The sequence below is a fragment of the Myotis myotis genome, unplaced genomic scaffold, assembly GCF_014108235.1.
Source record: "Myotis myotis isolate mMyoMyo1 unplaced genomic scaffold, mMyoMyo1.p scaffold_m19_p_4, whole genome shotgun sequence".
Taxonomy (NCBI): domain Eukaryota; kingdom Metazoa; phylum Chordata; class Mammalia; order Chiroptera; family Vespertilionidae; genus Myotis; species Myotis myotis.
This window is the reverse complement of record NW_023416346.1, coordinates 11479247-11496661: the sequence shown is the minus strand read 5'-3', so window position 1 is coordinate 11496661 and position 17415 is coordinate 11479247. Positions and strand designations below refer to the sequence as shown.

The 17415-nt window shown below is 47.5% G+C and overlaps 1 pseudogene; it reads right to left on the bottom strand.

Annotated features, from left to right (window-relative positions):
* Positions 1-257: 257 nt before the first annotated feature.
* Positions 258-16917, bottom strand: LOC118654303 (annotated as a pseudogene).
* Positions 16918-17415: the final 498 nt, after the last annotated feature.

Genomic DNA, 17415 nt, shown 5'->3' with positions numbered 1-17415 from the left:
CCATAGGAGGCCTCTCTTGCCAGGAAACGAACGAGTGCGGAGAGGGGGGCGGGGGGAAGGGGAGGAGGGAGTCTGTTTGCGCAGGCGCACTGGGGTTCAATTGTTGCGCAGGTGCTCGGGGCATTCAATTGTGCGCGAATGGGTTGTTTGCGCAGGCGCCCTGGACACGCTGAGTGGCGTTGCCAGTGAAAGGGTGGGACTTCCTGAGAAAGCTTCAGTCTCTCCCTAAATTGGGCTGAGGGGCCGCCATCTTGAAGTTAGACTAGAAGGGGAACATGGATTTCGAAGCAGCCAAGCAGGCCGCAGCCGAAGAAGAGGCAGGTTGTATGGCTAGTGCAGGGGAGTGCGTCAGTGGCCTTGGAGACCAGGGTGGAACTGGCGATGCTACCAGCCATGGTCTCCCCAGCGATCTGGGAGGCCAGTATGGTCCTCGTGGCCGTACTAGCCCTGGCGGTCCCGGCACCCAGAGTGGCCCTAGCAGCCCTCCTGGCCAGTGTGGTGCTGGCGGCCCCGACAATCAGGGTGGCCTTGCTTTCACGGGTGGCCCTGGAGATGAGGAAACGATGGGAGCAGCAGCCATAGGTGCTCCCACTGTGGCACGGGCAGCAGATGTTTCTGGGCCAGGTAGATATGCACTATCCATGGATGCAGAACCAGGAAACCGAAAGAAGATCTTGTATCCTTTCCGACGATGCCCTGAGGCCTGGTGGCCAAGGGATGGCTCAGGGACATCCTGCGAGGCTAGGGCTGGCTTTGGGGACAGGGCACAGGGCAGCCTGGGGAAGATAAAAATGGGAGCAGGGAGGGGACCTGGGGTAGCCGGGTGGGACGGGAGTGGACAGGTGCGGGGGGCTGGAGGGAAGCGAAGCAGCCTGAGGGAGTGGCGGAGGTTGGACAGGATGAACTGAGGGTGGCCTGAGCTGCGGGTGGGGGTGGGAGTGGGGGCAGACGACTGGAGCGGGAGCCTGGGGTGAAGGCCAGCCTCTGAGGTATAAGGAAGCCCGAGGCACTGGAAAATTCAACTGCGGATGGCGCCTTAACCATGTCTCCTCCAGCAAGCTCTCCGTGCCTTTCCGGTGCTCCCTGGAGGCAGAGATGGCCCGCATAACCATGGACGATGAAAATGACCAGCAGGCGGTTCAAAGGGAGATCAAAATCAAGGGCACCGTGCTCTCTGTGTCAGTTGTAGAAGGAGTCCATAGCGGGATGGGGGGTGGACGCAAGTGCTCAGGGGCTAAGAGCCAACCTTAGCCAGAGAGGGGCTGTGTCATGCATACAAGGAGACACTCGAGTGTCAGGTCTGGCGGGGGAGGGGGGAAGGGGGGAAGGGGGGTTGGGTGTAAGAGAGTCATCACCTTTAACTTGATTTTTATCCCTCACTTTTAGCAAATGGGCTGCTGACGACTTTGATCTGCTCCGAGTTTCCGTCAACGCCTTCCTCGAAAAGCTTTCGCTGGTGATGCATAACATTCAGTGCATTTGGCCTTTTATTCCAAGGAGAGTCAGCCGGGAAAGGAGGGCTGGGGCCGAACCCGGTGACCCTAACTAGGCACTTCCCAGGGAATTGATTCCTGCAGTAGTGCTACTCTCTAACCGGGCTTTGTTGTCGGCTCATATTGGCATTTGGCTCTCTATGCCCACTTGCTCTGTATCCTTGTTGCTTGAGAAAATGGGTCATTAAATGTTTGTGTCTGACTTTCTTTTCAGCGACCATACCTGCTCATTTTGTTGCCTTTGTCCTCGTGTAGTAGAGGTGGGGAGGTTCTGGGATTCAGATAGTGGTACAGAGCAACTGAAGCAATTGGGGAATGGAAAGAAATAAAAATCAATTGTGTCCTGACATTCAGCACTAAATAGTGTCAACATTTTGGAATATTTTTTGTAGTTTTATTCTTGTATTACAAGAATGTACTATTCATACATTAAATGAATAGTGCTAATATAAACGTGCAAGATTATTAGTTAGAAGTATGTTTTTGCAAGTTTGCCATTCATTTCTCCTAAAAATATTTCATTGAACATGTGAACATGACCTTTTTTTTTTCTTAATCCTCACCTGAGGATATTTTTTCCATTGATTTCTGGAGAGAGCGGAAGGGAGGGAGGAGGTTGCAAGAGAGAGAAACATTGATGTGAGAGAGACACAGGGACTGGTTGCCTCCCACACACGCCCCTACTGGGACTGGGGAATCTGCAACCAAGGTACTTGCCCTTGACCGGCAATCAAAGCTGAGACCCTTAGGTCCATGGGCCGACTTTAAATTTGTTTCCCCAAGACTAGTGAGGTCTGGGGACAGGGCACAGCCCTATAAAAATCAGCAGACTTTTGTTTGCGGGAGGGTCGGGGGGGGGGGGGATTGGGTAACGGGCAGGGAAGACGGGAAAACAGGGAAGCAGAAATACAAAGAGGGGTTGACTTTTCCCTCGGCCAGGCAGGGGGTGGAATGTTCCCCCAGCCCTCAGAGGGTGGGGGAGGGGGCCTCTCCACCAGGGCATAGGAGTGGGGATGAACCCCAGCATTGGAGGGGTGAACCCAAGGAGGCTGGGGGTGGGTCCCAGTTGCTAGAGGGCAGACCCCTGGGACCTGGGGGTGGACTCCAGCAAAAGGAGGAGTATGGACCCCAGGAGCAGGCAGATAGACCCCAGATGGTGGGTGGAACCCGAGAGCTGGAGGGGGGCAGCTGGAGAGGGCTCATGGGCTCTGAGGGTGCAGACCGACTGGGTGGAATCGGGGGCAAAGGCGGGCCTCCTGCCAGGGGTGGAGACAAAGACTCGGGTATTTGTGCCACCTTGGGGGCCAACCATTCAACAGTGGGGGTGGCAGATGCTTCACCCCAGGAGGCACTGCAGTGGGTGGCTTCTCCATGTTCAAGTGGAACTACAGGAAGAGCTGCTTGATTTCCTGCTTCTAGTGAGTGCCAAAGTGGCCCTTGGCCTTGGCAATCTCCCTACGCAGCACCTTGAAGGGGATGGTCTCATAGGCCTCGGGGCGGCCATCAGCAGGTACTGCCCACCTGAACCTTCAGGTCGTGACCCCTTTGGAGGTGGAAAGTGGCTAGAGCGTCGGCCTGTGGACTGAAGAGTCCCAGGTTCGAATCCAGTCAAGGGCATGTACCTTGGTTGCGGGCACATCCCCAGTAAGGGATGTGCAGGAGGCAGCTGATGGATGTTTCTCTCTCATGGATGTTTCTAACTCTCTATCCCTCTCCCTTTCCTCTCTGTAAAAACAAATAAAAAATCAATAAAATATATTTTTTAAAAAATATAATAAAAGCAGGGAGTAGAAAGGCCTTCTTAATGTGACTGAGACTCCAGAAGCTGTAAAATAAAATATGGACACATTTTACTAGATACATTTTTGTACACCCACACAGATAACATAAGCAAAGTCAAAAAACAGAATGAAAAACTGGGAAAAATTATATACAACTTTTCTCACAAAGGACTTAATCACCTCCCAGAAATTGAGACTAAAAAGACCAATGATAAAGGAAGAGCACATATGTCACAGGAAAATAAACAAAAATATCAAGAAATGTTCAACCTCCCTCTGAATAAAAGAACTACAAATTATAATTCCACAGAAATATCATTTCTTATGATTGGATGGCCAAAATCCCAAAGTTTGACAACACATTCTGTTGGCAAGGCACTATTTACATTGCTGGTAGGAATGCAAACGGACATTTATAGATTCACAGACCCATGAATTCCCAGCTCTGGAAATCATACAGATCAATCTACACAAGTACAAAACGTCACGTACAATATTTTTAATTGTGGCAATGGTTGCAAATATCAAAAGACTGGAAACAACCCAACTGTCCAAAAATATGGAAGTAATTGAATAAACGTGGTATAGCCACACAACAGAATAGCATACAGTTGTCAAAAATGAAGATCTCTGGTTATTGACATGGAGAGAATTCTAGAATTCTTTTTATTGAAAAATGTTTAAAAATATATATTTTTATTGATTTCAGAAAGAGGAAGGGAGAGGGAGAGAGAGAAACATCCATGATGAGAGAGAACCATTGATGGGCTGCCTCCTGCATGCCCCCTATTAGGGATGGAGCCCACAACTTGGGCATGTGCCCTGACTGGGAATCGAGCCCTGACCTCCTGGTTCATGGATTGACGCTCAACCACTGAGCCACACCGGCCAGGTTTTGAGAACTTTTAAGATCTACTCTCTTAGCAACTTTCAAATATAAAGTTCAGTATTATTAACCATAGTCACCATGCTGTACATTACATCCTAATGACTCATTTATTTCATAACTAGAATGTTGTATCTTTTAACCCCCTGCCTCTGGTGACCACAAATCTTTCCTCTGCATCTATGAGTTGGTGTGCTTTTTTTTTTAGATTCCATATATAAGTGAGATAATACGGCATTTGTCTTTCTCTGACTTATTTCACTTAGCATAATACCCCAGGTCCACCCATGTTATTGCAAATGGCAGATTTTCATTAGTTTTATGGCTGAGTAATATTACATTGTACCATATACCAAAACTTCTTTATCCATCCATTCATTCATTCATTGGCGGACACTTAAGCTGCTTCCACAGCTTGAATATTATGGAAAATGTTGCAATAAACATGAAAATCAAGAAGGTGGTCCCAATGCCTGCAGCTGCAGAGAGAAGCTGAGCAGCTGGGAGAAAGGGAGAAGGAAAGAAACTTATTTTTCACTGTATACACTTTAATACGCTTTGATTTTGAATCATGTGCATAGATTTCTTAAAAATATACTCTCTCTGGGAACAAAGAAACTATGTATGGAGGAAGGACTACTCAACAAAGGGTGCTGGGTCAATTGATTAACTATACAATCAAGTTATGCCCTCACTCTACCTTACGCTAATACAACAATTGAATTAAAAAAATAAAAGTGTTTTTAAAGTGAAACCACCTAAGGTAACAGTGGCTGTGTAAATTTGAAACTCCCAACATGTCCTCTAAATATAACTCAGAGTGAGATCATCTAGAGGTCAAAAGCAAAGAACAGAAATGAGTAAGTACCAAGGAGAAATAAAAGAATAAAACCAAGAGTTTAAGAAACTCAGAAAAAATTTAGCCCTAGCCAGTTTGGCTCAGTGGCTCAGAGTGGCGGCCAGCGAACTGATGGGTCCCAGGTTTGATTCCAGTCAAGGGCACATGCCCAGGTTGCAGCCTCGATCCCCAGTAGGGGGCGTGCAGGAGGCAGCCAATCAATGATTCTCTGTATCATTGATGTTTCCATCTCTCTCTCCCTCTCCCTTCCTCTCTGAAATCAATAAAAATATATATTTAAAAAAAAAACCAGCCCTAGCCGGTTTGGCTCAGTGGATAGAGCGTCGGCCTGTGGACTGAAGGGTCCCAGGTTCGATTCCGGTGAAGGGCATGTACCTTGGTTGTGGGCACATCCCCAGTAGGGAGTGTGCAGGAGGCAGCTAATCGATGTTTCTCTCTCATCGATGTTTCTAAAATCAATAAAATATATTAAAAACAAAAAAAACAAAAAACCATATATTTGTCAACAGGATTCTCATTTCAGCTGAAGAAATTCACAGTTCCATATAAAACAAAATGTCTCACTCTTGAAACTATTGACATTTTGGGCCAAATTCTTTGTGGTGGGGGCTGTCTTGTGCATTGCAGGGTGTTTAGCAACATCCCTTAGATGCCAATAGCACCTCCCCATCAGTTGTTAACAACAAAAAGTTCTCCAGACATGGCCAGATGTCTCCTAGGGAGATCGGGTTGACATATGTATACAAAAACATAATTTGTTTCCATTGTCTGAAATAGAAACTTACCTTTTTGTTTTTTTGCTAAATATGGCATTCCTACCTAAGAGGCAAATTCTGACACCCACTGAGAACTGCTGATCCAGATCCTCAAACAAACATCAGCAGCCAACCAAGCATTTGAGAATATGAAACCAGATTCAAAAAGCTCTTCCTCAAATACTGCAAATATATTCCTCCTGCTTCAGGCAAGGTCTTCACATCTTCTGTTCCCTCTTTCTAGAGACCTGTTCTCCTAAATGTCTGTATGAATGTGAGGGAGGAAGCCAGGATCTACTCAACATGCAAGGGGAAACTCTCAAAAGATGATGGGCTGTCCAGAAAAGATGGGCCGGCTAATGTGAAAAGGAAACCATTCTTCGAAATGAAAAACATGACATGACTACCAATCACAGGGCTGAACAGCAGAATGGCTACAACTTAAGAGCACATCAGCGAGCTAACAGCTTGACCTGAGAAATTCTCTCCGAACAGTGAACAAAAGGACTCCAGGATTAAGGAGGAGAAAAAAGTTGAGACCTAGAGAATACATCCAGGCTTTCCCAGTGCTTCTATTGTTGCTCAACCCTGAGATCGTCCCCCTACAGCCTCTTCTAATTCTGGGACTGGGACTCTATCAAACACAATTCTAAACACTGATAGAAGATTCCAAGGCAAGAAAAAGGGAGAAGGGCGTCTCAACATCCAACTGCATCTCTCCAGTGGCAGAAGACAGCACCAGCTCCAGCTGCCAGCTTCATTCATTAGGACCCCTGAGGCACCGGCGCAAACTGCATAGCACCCTTCTCTTTAGAAGTTGGAGCAATAGATATATGGCTACCAGGCGCCCACCTCCAAGCCCCCAGGTTCTGGTCATGCTATCCTTCGCCCGTATGGTTGAGTTCTTACAATAGGAGCTGGTTTCTGTAGTTACTAATATTTGGTTGCCCCATTTTTTGCTCTCTCAGCTTTCTAACACCTGTGTAAACCACACACGCTATTGAATTATCTGTTGAATGCTTAGTGTGGCTTCTGTTTTCCTGTCTGAAGTCTGACTGATACGTGTGTGTGGTGCCAAAAGTAGTCCTAGAAAATAAACCTTTACAATGACCTTGCATAACAAAGGAGAATACAGAGCAAAGAACAGTACCAGAGATAAATAAGGTCGTTTCATAATGCTGGCATGGTTATTTCAGCAAGATAAAATAACAATCCTAAACGTGTATGGAACTCTTTTTTTATTTAATTTTTTCTTTACTGGTATTGTTTAAAGCAGTGGTTCTCAACCTGTGGGTTGCGACCCCTTTGGCGGTCAAACGACCCTTTCACAGGGGTCGCCTAAGACCATCCTGCATATCAGATATTTACATGACAATTCATAACAGTAGCAACATTACAGTTATGAAGTAGCCACGAAAATAATTTTATGGTTGGGTCACAACATGGGGAACTGTATTTAAAGGGCCAGAAGGTTGAGAACCACTGAGGATCGAGCCACTGCTGGTGGGCAGACAGGAAGCGCCAGGGTAGCACCATGCCCTCGGCGATCTCAGGGGAGTAGATCTGGAAGGGTAGGCTCTGCTGGCGCATCTGTGTTCCCCCCCCCGCCCCCCCCCGCCCCCCCCCCCCGCATCGCTCCCGCAGCCCGTTTCCCGCCACCCCCTCCCGCCACCCCCACACCCGCACCTCTGCTCAGAGGTGTCCGTTGCAGGAGGCGGGAGATTTAAACCCGGCAGCCCAGCGCCCCGCCCAGTGCTCGTATTCGCTCCCCTCTCGCTCCGGCCTAACCCGCCGGTCCCACCTCGGACTCAGTCGGTTCTTGGATAAACTCAGGACCCCTCTCCGAACTCGTTACTGAACCAAGTGAAATATGACAAGTCAGAAACCGGCCAGAACATCGGGGTAAGGAACTGAGTGTGAGACCTCGGAATGGGTAAGGGGACCTTGTTCTCGGCTTCCTCTTCTGAGCCCATAGCCCGGGTCCCCCCACCCCCTCCCCGTCTCCCTCAGACCCCCTCTGCACCTGCTGGACACTCCGTGCCCCGCCCTCCTCCCCCGACACCCCCACAGCGAGGCTGTGCGCTGAGGCTTGGTCATTCCTAAACCCTGGGAGCTTTCGGTACCCGAGCCAGCACGCGGGAAATGTTCCCATCTCTGTGAGGCAGGACCGTAAGAAGCTAGGAAATTTCCCGGGCAAGTGAAATGGGGAAACTGAGGGAAGATCAACAAAGCCAAACCATTTGAACAACGTACAGCCAGCTAGTGAATCACAAGACCTTATCTTTTCCCAATTAAGGACAGGAGAGCAAATGGTTTACACCTCTCCTCCCTAACCAGAGAATACATAGCTTAATTCAACCTGGCAGGGGGGGGGGGGGGGCGGGGGGGGGCGGGGGGGGCGGGGGGGGGGGGGGGGGGTGGAGGACAAAGGCCCCATTAATGCCATGTGCCAGCCCAACACAAGGATGGATGAAGTCAGGGGGGGAAATATCAAACATCTAATTGGAGCCAGCTAGATCCAAGACAAAAGTGAAACAGTAAAGCAGATCAAAGAATAATCCCAAACTCCCCTATACACTAATTTTGATGCATCAGCATATTAATGATGCACCTGGAAAGTTGATGAATATTCTACTAAAACCCTTCCCTAAGACTCTCACCTGCAGAAAAATACATACAAACTCTCAAGACTAAGACCCAGTTCCGGGCAGGGAAGAGCCAGTGCAAAGGTCCTGGGGCAGGAGTGGGCCTTCTCGGGCACGAACTTTTTTTTTTTTCAAAAAAAAATTTTTTTTTTTATTGATTTCAGAGAGGAAGGGAGAGAGAGATAGAAACATCAGTGATGAGAGAGAACCACCGATCGGCCACCTCCTCCTGAGCCCGCAACCCGGGCATGTGCCCCCGACTGGAATTGAACCTGGGACCCTTCTATCCACTAAGCCAAACCAGGGTTAGTTTTCTTCTTCTTCTTCTTCTTTTTTTTTGGGGGGGGGGGCATGAACTTCTTACTTTCTCCTAAATGCTAAGGGTCCCCAGGAGACTTGTAACCAGGGGAGCAGGAGGCAGTGGCAGCTCAACCCGGCCTCACCCCCCTGATCCTGTCTCCAAAGCCCCCTTTTCTCTGACGTCCTGGTGAGTTAAAAGCAGCCACGACTTTGCCCACTTCTTTCCTATAATGTTTCTAGGGAGCCAAAGCAGAGCACCGCCCAGGCTCTCCCCTGTTGCTTCTTCTCCCCTAAGTCCTTCCTTTGTCTCACTGTGCCCAACTTTAAGAAACATACTCTCAAAATCACCTGGACTCGCATTGTGCAATCTTTCCTGCATGAAGTCAAGAATCCACACACCACAGGCTGGCCTGAGGCAGACCGGCTCCAGGCCAGTCTGTTCCTGCCCGGTGATCCTTCTGCTCGGTCACTTTGCAGTCCGGGTGGTCGGTTTTCACAAACTTCTTCACCTCCACTTTGAGCTTCTCTGGCACCAGCTGGGCAGGGGGGCTCCTTAACCTCCTTGGCTGCTTGCCTGGCCAGGCTGGTCTGGTGCTTTTTCTCCTGGGTGTGTGTGAACTAGCTCCCTCGTTCTTATAGAGAATCATGCACAGCTTGCACTCTAGGAGCCCAGGTCCAGAATTAGTTTACTGCCTTGACCCCATAGGTGGACTGCTAAAGTTGCTGGTAGCGTCAACACTTAGATCAGATCACAGAACTCCTCTGTTCCAAACCTGCTCTGGGCTCCCCTCTCACTCAGAGACACAGCCAAAGCCTACAACAAGCATGTCAAACTCAAAGGCTAACACGGGCCAAATAAACAAGGTTTAAGTGTATGTGGACTGCAAAAAAGCAAAAGCTTCAATTTTCATAGAAATGTAGGTTTATTTCGGTAGAGACATGCTGAATACAAAGGGCTGAAATAAATGAGTCATGGTTCACATAAAATAATAAAACATTTTAATAAAAATTAATATTTTTTCTTGAACATTAACTTACCAGACACTGAATAACCACACAAATTAATAAGCATAACGCAAATAAAACTATTTTTCTTGTTCTCTGAAAGCAAAATGTTTCCTGTTGCGCACACCAAACAAGTCAATACAAGACTAATGACATGGCAATCAGCTGCTAAAATATTCGCTGTTAGTATTAGTGAAGAGAAATGGTGAGCCTGTGTGTAAAGCGCGTAAGGGAAATGAATGCAACACGATAGTACTCAGTCATTAGCGAACGTTGTAGTTTGTTAATAATCATGTATAACAGGATATTGTAAAAATTAAGTTACAAATTTTTTATTAAAACGTTTCTTACACACCGTTGTATTGGCTGGGCTGCAAAAATATTCGTTGTGGGCTGCATGAGGCCCGTGGGCCGCGAGTTTGACATGCTTGCTTTCCAGTGACCTACCAAGCCCTCTGTGATCCTGCTCGTGCCCTCTCTGGCCTCCTCCCCTCCCATCTCCACCTTGCTCCCTCTAATCCAGCCACATTGGCCTCTTCCCCCTTCTGAGACACACTAGCCCACTCCTGCCCCAGGGCCTTTGCACTGGCCCTTTCCCATCTGGAACTCTCTTCCCCCAAGGGATCCACCTGGTTTACTGCTTGACCTCTTTCAGATACTTTTCGGATGTCAGCCACTCAGAGAGGCTTTTCTGGCCCCTCATTAAAGTTGCATTCCACCTCTCCCACCCTCTGCATCACTTACTACCCCCTGCAGCATCCCCAGCGCCAGTAACAATGCCTGGAAGAGAGTAGCCCAAACACACTTGCTCTTTAATCGGACCTTGGTCTCTCTCCACCAAGTCTCATCAAAAGCTATTTTCTTGGCCTAGGTTCCCGGCCTGCCCCTGCTCCCCTCTTTTTTTTTTTTTTTTTTTTAATTCCTCACCTGAGGATATTTTCCTATTGATTTTTATAGAGAGTGGAAGGGAAAGGAAGAGACAGAGAAAGAAAGAGAAACATCGATGTGAGAGAGACACATCCACTGGTTGCCTCCCGCATGCACCCCGACGGGAGCCTGCAACCGAGGCACATGCCCTTGGCTGGAATCGAACCCAGGACCCTTGGGTCCGCAGGCTGACTATCCACTGAGCCAAACTAGCTAGGGCCCCTCTTTTGTGTTAATGAATGGGGGAGGGGAGAAGAGGTTGGCAAGTTCACCGTGATGGACATACAACAGGGACAGGAAGGAGTTGCCAGATTTAAAGGAGTTTGGGTGCATTTAAGCCACTGGGGGTGAGGGGGTTGAGCGCCGTGATGACTTAATCTGCCTGTCTTACCAGGTTTCTCCTCTGTTTGAACATAACCTGAGGGAGGCCAGGGCAGAGGCCCGTGATAGGTTGGCCACATCCCGGGAGGTACTTGCAGATGCTGTCTGAACATGTGGGCACAAGGTCAAGAGGCTGGGGGTATCGTTGCTGCTTGGTATGGATCTAGGTCCTGTCACCCCTTTCCCCACCTGCAGGGCCCAAAACAAGGCACTAATGAAGGGGGCCCTGGTGTGCCCGGGACACATTGACCTCACCCGTGCAACCCAATCCTGGGCTCAGCCCTGAGCCCAGGCTTGAGGCCCGCCCCCCTCAATGGAAGATGGCCCAGGACCGAGAAGCTCCCTCCTCACCGGTTCCGCCCTCCTTAGCTTTTGTTGGACATGAAGCTGATGATCTGCTCCAGCTTCTGGCACAGCTTCGGTGAAAGCAGACAAATTCTTTGAAAGGCACAAACTAGCCCTAGCCGGTTTGGGTCAGTGGGTTGCAGGCTCCATCCCCAGTGTGGGGCGTGCAGGAGGCAGCCGATCGGTGATTCTCTCTCATCACTGATGTTTCTGTCTCTCTCACTCTCCCTTCCTCTCTGAAATCAATAAAAATATATATATTTTTAAAAAGACACAAACCACTAAAACTAAGACAAAAAGAAAGAAGACTATCTGAGCAACTGTATAACAAATAAGGAAAATGGACTCCGAATTCTTTCTTTTTTTAAAATGTTTTCATTGTTTTTTTAGAGAGGGGAAGGGAGAGGAATGGAGAGGCAGGAACATAGATGAGAGAGAGGAACCTCACTGATTGGCTGCCTGCTGCACACGCCCCTGCTCCCCCAGCCCACCCTAACCCCGTCCCTGCAACCCAGGCATGTGCCCTGACCACCAGGAAGCAAATCAGAGGCCTCCTGGTCCCTGGATCAATGCTCAAATGCTGAGCCACACCGTCCCGGCTGGATTCATAATGTAAAACCTCTCCATAAATAAAACTCCTGGCCAGATACTATATTATTATTTCTACCAAATATTTAAGGAAGAAACTGTGCTAGTCTCACACATATTTTTCAAAAAATAGAAGAATGGGAACAATATTACCGTGAAACAAAACCAGACAAAAACATAAGAAGACAACCACTGCCCTAACCGGTTTGGCTCAGTGGATAGTAGAGCGTTAGCCTGCGGACTGAAAGGTCCCGGGTTCGATTCCAGTCAAGGGCATGTACCTGGGTTGCGGGCACATCCCCAGTAGGAGGTGTGCAGGAGGCAGCTGATCGATGTTCCTCTCTCATCGATGTTTCTAACTCTCTAGCCCTCTCCCTTCCTCTCTGTAAAAAATCAATAAAATATATATTTTTTAAAAAAGAAGACAACTACAGCCCCAGTTGATTTGGCTCAATGGATAGAGCGTCGGCCTACTGGGACTGAAGGGTCCCAGGTTCGATTCCAGCAAAAGGCACATGCCTGGGTTGTGGGCTCGATCCCCAGTGGGGGGCGTGCAGGAGGCAGCCAGTCAGTGATTCTCTCTCATCATTGACGTTTCTATCTCCCTCTCCCTCTCTGAAATCAATAAAAATATATTTCTTAAAAAAGAAGACAACTACAGACCAATATTCCCTATGAGCACCAATGTAAGAAAATTAACAAAAAGTTATAAATCAAATCCAACAATATATTAAAAGACTTGTATGCATACATATTAGCATGACTAATGGACACAGACACTGGGGCGGTGGGGGCTTGCCCGGGGTGGGAATGGCTGGGGGGGAGGTCAATTGGGGAAAAAGGAGACATATGTAAAACTTTAGACAATTAAAAAAAAACAAACTAATGCACCATGATCAAGTGTGGTTTATCATAGAAATGCAAGCTTAAGTAACATGGCCTAATTTCAAGACTTCCTCTAAATGTAACCAAGATGGTGTGGAACTGGTGCCAGGGTGGACACGTAGATCCAGATGACAGAGTTGAAAGTCCAGAAGCAGACCCACACATACATGGTCAATTGATTTTCCACAAAGATCTCGAAGATCATTATTCAGTGGGAGAAGGGTGACCTTTTGAACAAAAGGCTCTGGAATATCCATACGGGAAAAACAAAACTCAAACTCCCTGAGGACTGACCTCCTGTCATGCACAAAGATTAGGTTAAGGCCTGACTGGTTTGGCTCAGTGGATAGAGCGTTGGCCTGCGGACTCAAGGGTCCCAGGTTCGATTCTGGTCAAGGGCATGTACCTTGGTTGTGGGCACATCCCCAGTAGAGGATGTGCAGGAGGCAGCTGATCAATGTTTCTCTCTCGTCGATGTTTCTAACTCTCTATCCCTCTCCCTTCCTCTCTGTAAAAAAATCAATAAAATATATATATTTTTAAAAAGATTAAGTTAAAATGGTCCTAGCTCTCCATTGAAAAAGCTAAAACTATAAAAATTTAAGGAGTCATAGGAGAAAAGTCTTTGTGACCTTTTGGTAGGCAAATATTTCATATGTGAAATCCGTATTGATGAGCATGCAATCAGCTTATATCACTACTTGGTTCATAATTGTGTGAGTTTCCTAGGGCCGCCATGACAAAGTACTGTCATGCACTGCATAATGACGTTTCAGTAATGACACCGCATGTACGACAGTGGTCCCATAAGATTATAATGGAGCTGAAAAATGACTATCTCCCAGTGATATCATAGCTGTCCTGATGTCATAGCACAATGAATTACGTGTTTGTGGTGATGCTGGTGTAAACAAACTTACTATGCTGCCAGTTGTATAAAAGTACTTGATAATAAACAGCAATTACTGGCTTATGTATTTGCTAAATTTTTCATCATTCTTTTACAGTGTAGTCTTTATACTTACTTTTTAATATTTTATTGATTTCAGAGAGGAAGAGAGATAGAAACATCAGTGATGAGAGAGATTCATTGATCGATCGGCTGCCTACTGCAGGCCCCCCATTGGGGATCAAGCCTGCAACCCAGGCATGTGCCCTGACCAGGAATCGAACTGTGACCTCTTGGTTCATAGGTCAATGCTCAACCACTGAGCCATGCTGGCTGGGAAATCTTTCTACTTATTAAAAAATTGCTGTAAAACAGCATGTCCTGGTATACCAGCAGCAGCCTCATACATTTCATGTTTACTGTTTCTGGACTGTATCATTTCCTCTTGTGCTTGATTTAATCTCATGTTGTTTTATAAATTTATTGTAGCCTAAATGTACAGTGTTTATAAAGTCTACAGTAGTATACAATAATGTCCGAGGCTTTCCCATTCACTCACCACTCGCTCAAAGAGCAACTTCTTGTTCTGCAAGTTCAATTCATGGTAAATGCCCTATACATCCGTACCACTATCTTTTTAAAAAAACTGATTTAAGAGAGGAAGGGAGAGGGAGAGAGAGAGATAAAAACATCAATGATGAGAGAGAATCATGGATCTGCTGCCTCCTGCATACCCCCCACTGGGGATGAGCCAGCAATGGGGCATGTGCCCTGACCAGGAATCGAACCTCGACCTCCTGGTTTCTAGGTCACCACTCAACTGCTGAGACACACCCGGCCCGGCAAACCACTTTTATCCTTTACTAGAGGCTCGATGCACGAAATTTGTGCAAGAGTAAGCCTTCCTTCCTCCGGCTGCCGACACCAACTTCTCTCTGGCATCTGGGAGAAAGACACCAAATCCTTTGCATCCAGCACTATAGGAGATGCTGAAGGGAGTTCTTCAGACAGAAGGGAAGTAAACCAGGAAGAGGCAAAGCCCAAAAACAGGTGGGAAGAAAGCAGCTCAAATGTTAATGAATGGAGCAGGTTCAAGAGAGATTATTCCAAGAGGAAGCAGAAACATCACACACATACAACTCTTTCCTGCTGTAAACGGAAGGAGAGAAATAGTGTCATAGCTGTGAGAAAAGATCAGAAATTGGCAGATCCATGTCACATGATCAACACCAGCTGCAGGGGAGGCTAGGAATGTGAATATTTACTTTTGCATGTGGAGGTGGGCAAGGCAAAGAGAGATGGATGCTGTATTAGCCTTTGGGGTTTGCTACAGTGAATTTAGTTCTTGATTTTCAGCTTTTTGGACCAGATACCGTGAAATCTGGCTATCCTTTGCTTTGCATTATTATAAATAGTCTTTTAGCAGAGCTGTTTATATAGGTTTCTATTTTTATACTTGAAAGAGCTTGAGGAGAGAGAGAGAGAGAGAGAGAGAGAGAGAGAGAGAGAGAGAGAGAGAGAAGCACCGCTAGGCGGCTCTCAAGATAGTCCTATCTTGCCCAGCCGGCATGGCTCAGTGGTTGAAAGTCAACCTATGAACCAGGAGGTCACGGTTCAATTCCCCGTCAGGGCACATGCCTGGGTTTCAGGCTCAATTTCCAGTAGGGGGCATACAGGAGGCAGCCTCTCTATGATTCTCTCTCATCATTGATGTCTCTCTCTCTCTCTCCCTCTCCCTTCCTCTCTGAAATCAATAAAAACATATATTTTTTTAAAGGCAGTCCTATCTCAACACAGCAGAAGAGGTGGGAGTTGTGCCTGGAAGTACCAATGGGAAGCAAGGGAGAATGCCAGCCTTACCTCCTCGCCCTGAAGGACATGAGCAGCTTCTTTTCCCAGTGTCCTTCAGGAGTCAGCTGGGTTTCAGTCAAAGCCCAAGATGGATGAGGGCTGAGAAAAGGTGCTGAGATATGGAGGAGCTTGTTGGTTATGGGTTGAAACTAAATGAACTTACTGTTTCAGCCCCAGGTGCAGAAAGCAAAACCAAGAGAAAGATCAATGTCACGAAGACCTTCAGTCACAGATGGTGGGAACATTTAGCAAGACTTGTGGTAGAAGAAACTCAAGCCTCAGATGAGGTATTCTTTTTTTTAATATATTTTTATTGATGTCAGAGAGGAAAGGAGTGGGAGAGAGAGATAGAAACTTCAATGATGAGAGAGAATCATTGATTGGCCGCCTCCGGCATGCCCCCCACTGGGGATCAAGCCCGCAACCCAGGCATGTGCTCTTGACCGGAATCGAACCCGGGACCCTTCAATCTGCAGGCTGATGCTCTATCTACTGAGCCAAACCAGCCAGGGCTCAGATGAGGTATTCTTAATAGCTCCTTCTAGCCTTTAGTGGTCTATAATTCTAAATCTAGTTCTTAAGAGTCAATTTAACTTCTGTCTTCTCAAAGAAGTAGAATGATTGTCATCCATGGTGAAAGGGATTTGACTCGTGGTGAAAGGGATTTGACTCGTGGTGAAATGGGGAGGGCAGGGCAAAACCAGTCAGAAGTCTAGCATGTGCCCACCAAGAGACCCAGTGTGGGCATTATGCCCCGGGGCCAGTTCAGAAGTCCAGCTGCATCACAGCTGTAACAGCCCAAACAACTTTCATCAGACTGAGCAACTGACTCATGCAACCAAGTTCATGAGCAGTGATAGCAAATCTTAATAGCCATGACAACAGTAACTGTCAGAGAGACCTGCTGGTCAACTGACCATGGTAGGAATGTTACAATGGCTTCGGGGAGGCTTTTGGAATGACTCAGTGGGCTGTTTCCAGAGGGGGGGCCTTCTTTGAGCTTTCTGTTCACCTCCTAACCTAGAATCTAAATCACCACTTGTCTGATGCCCGGCCGGGCGTGGCTCAGTGCTTGAGCATTGACCTATGAACCAGGAGGTCAGGGTTCGATTCCCGGTCAGGGCACATGCCCAGGTTGTGGGCTTGACCCCCAGTAGGGGACGTGCAGGAGGCAGCCGATCAGTGATTCTCTCTCATCATTGATGTTTCTCTCTCCCTTTCCTTTCCGCTCTGTAATCAAAAAAATAAAAATAAATCACCGCTTGTCTGAAATATTGAATTCACCTGGGATGTGGGCCCCACTTCACCTGCTGTACTCACCTGTCATCTAAGGCCTCATTCCCTGAGGGTCCCAGAGCTTCCGCCTTTGTTTGGCTCCCTCTTGCATCATCCTTCCCTCAAGTGTTCCTCCAATTTACTAGTAGGATGCTGCTGCTTTTTCCCTGGAGTCATGACAAGGGCCCTTGAGGAGAAGGCAGAGGAAAACTCATCTCCCTGGGGTGGAGTGGGGGAGAGATGAGGTAGATTGTCATTCTTCTGCCTCCCCTTGAAAGCCCCTATTTAACACCCAAAATGAGCTGCTTACAAAACACCAGAGTGGCCAAAAGGGGGAACGGGTGAGGCTCCAGTGCCAGCACCTGTAGAGGTGAGTCCCTGAGATGGAGGGAGAGGAGGAACACAGCATTGCCCTGAGGGAGAGCCTGCACTATTTGCAGAGAGAGGCTGAGCTGTGTAAAAGTCCGGGGCTGTATGTTTTTTGGCTTTGTACCTGTGTAGATGTCTGTAAATAGGTCGCCCTGAAGAGTTGGAGAAATAAAGGCAAACC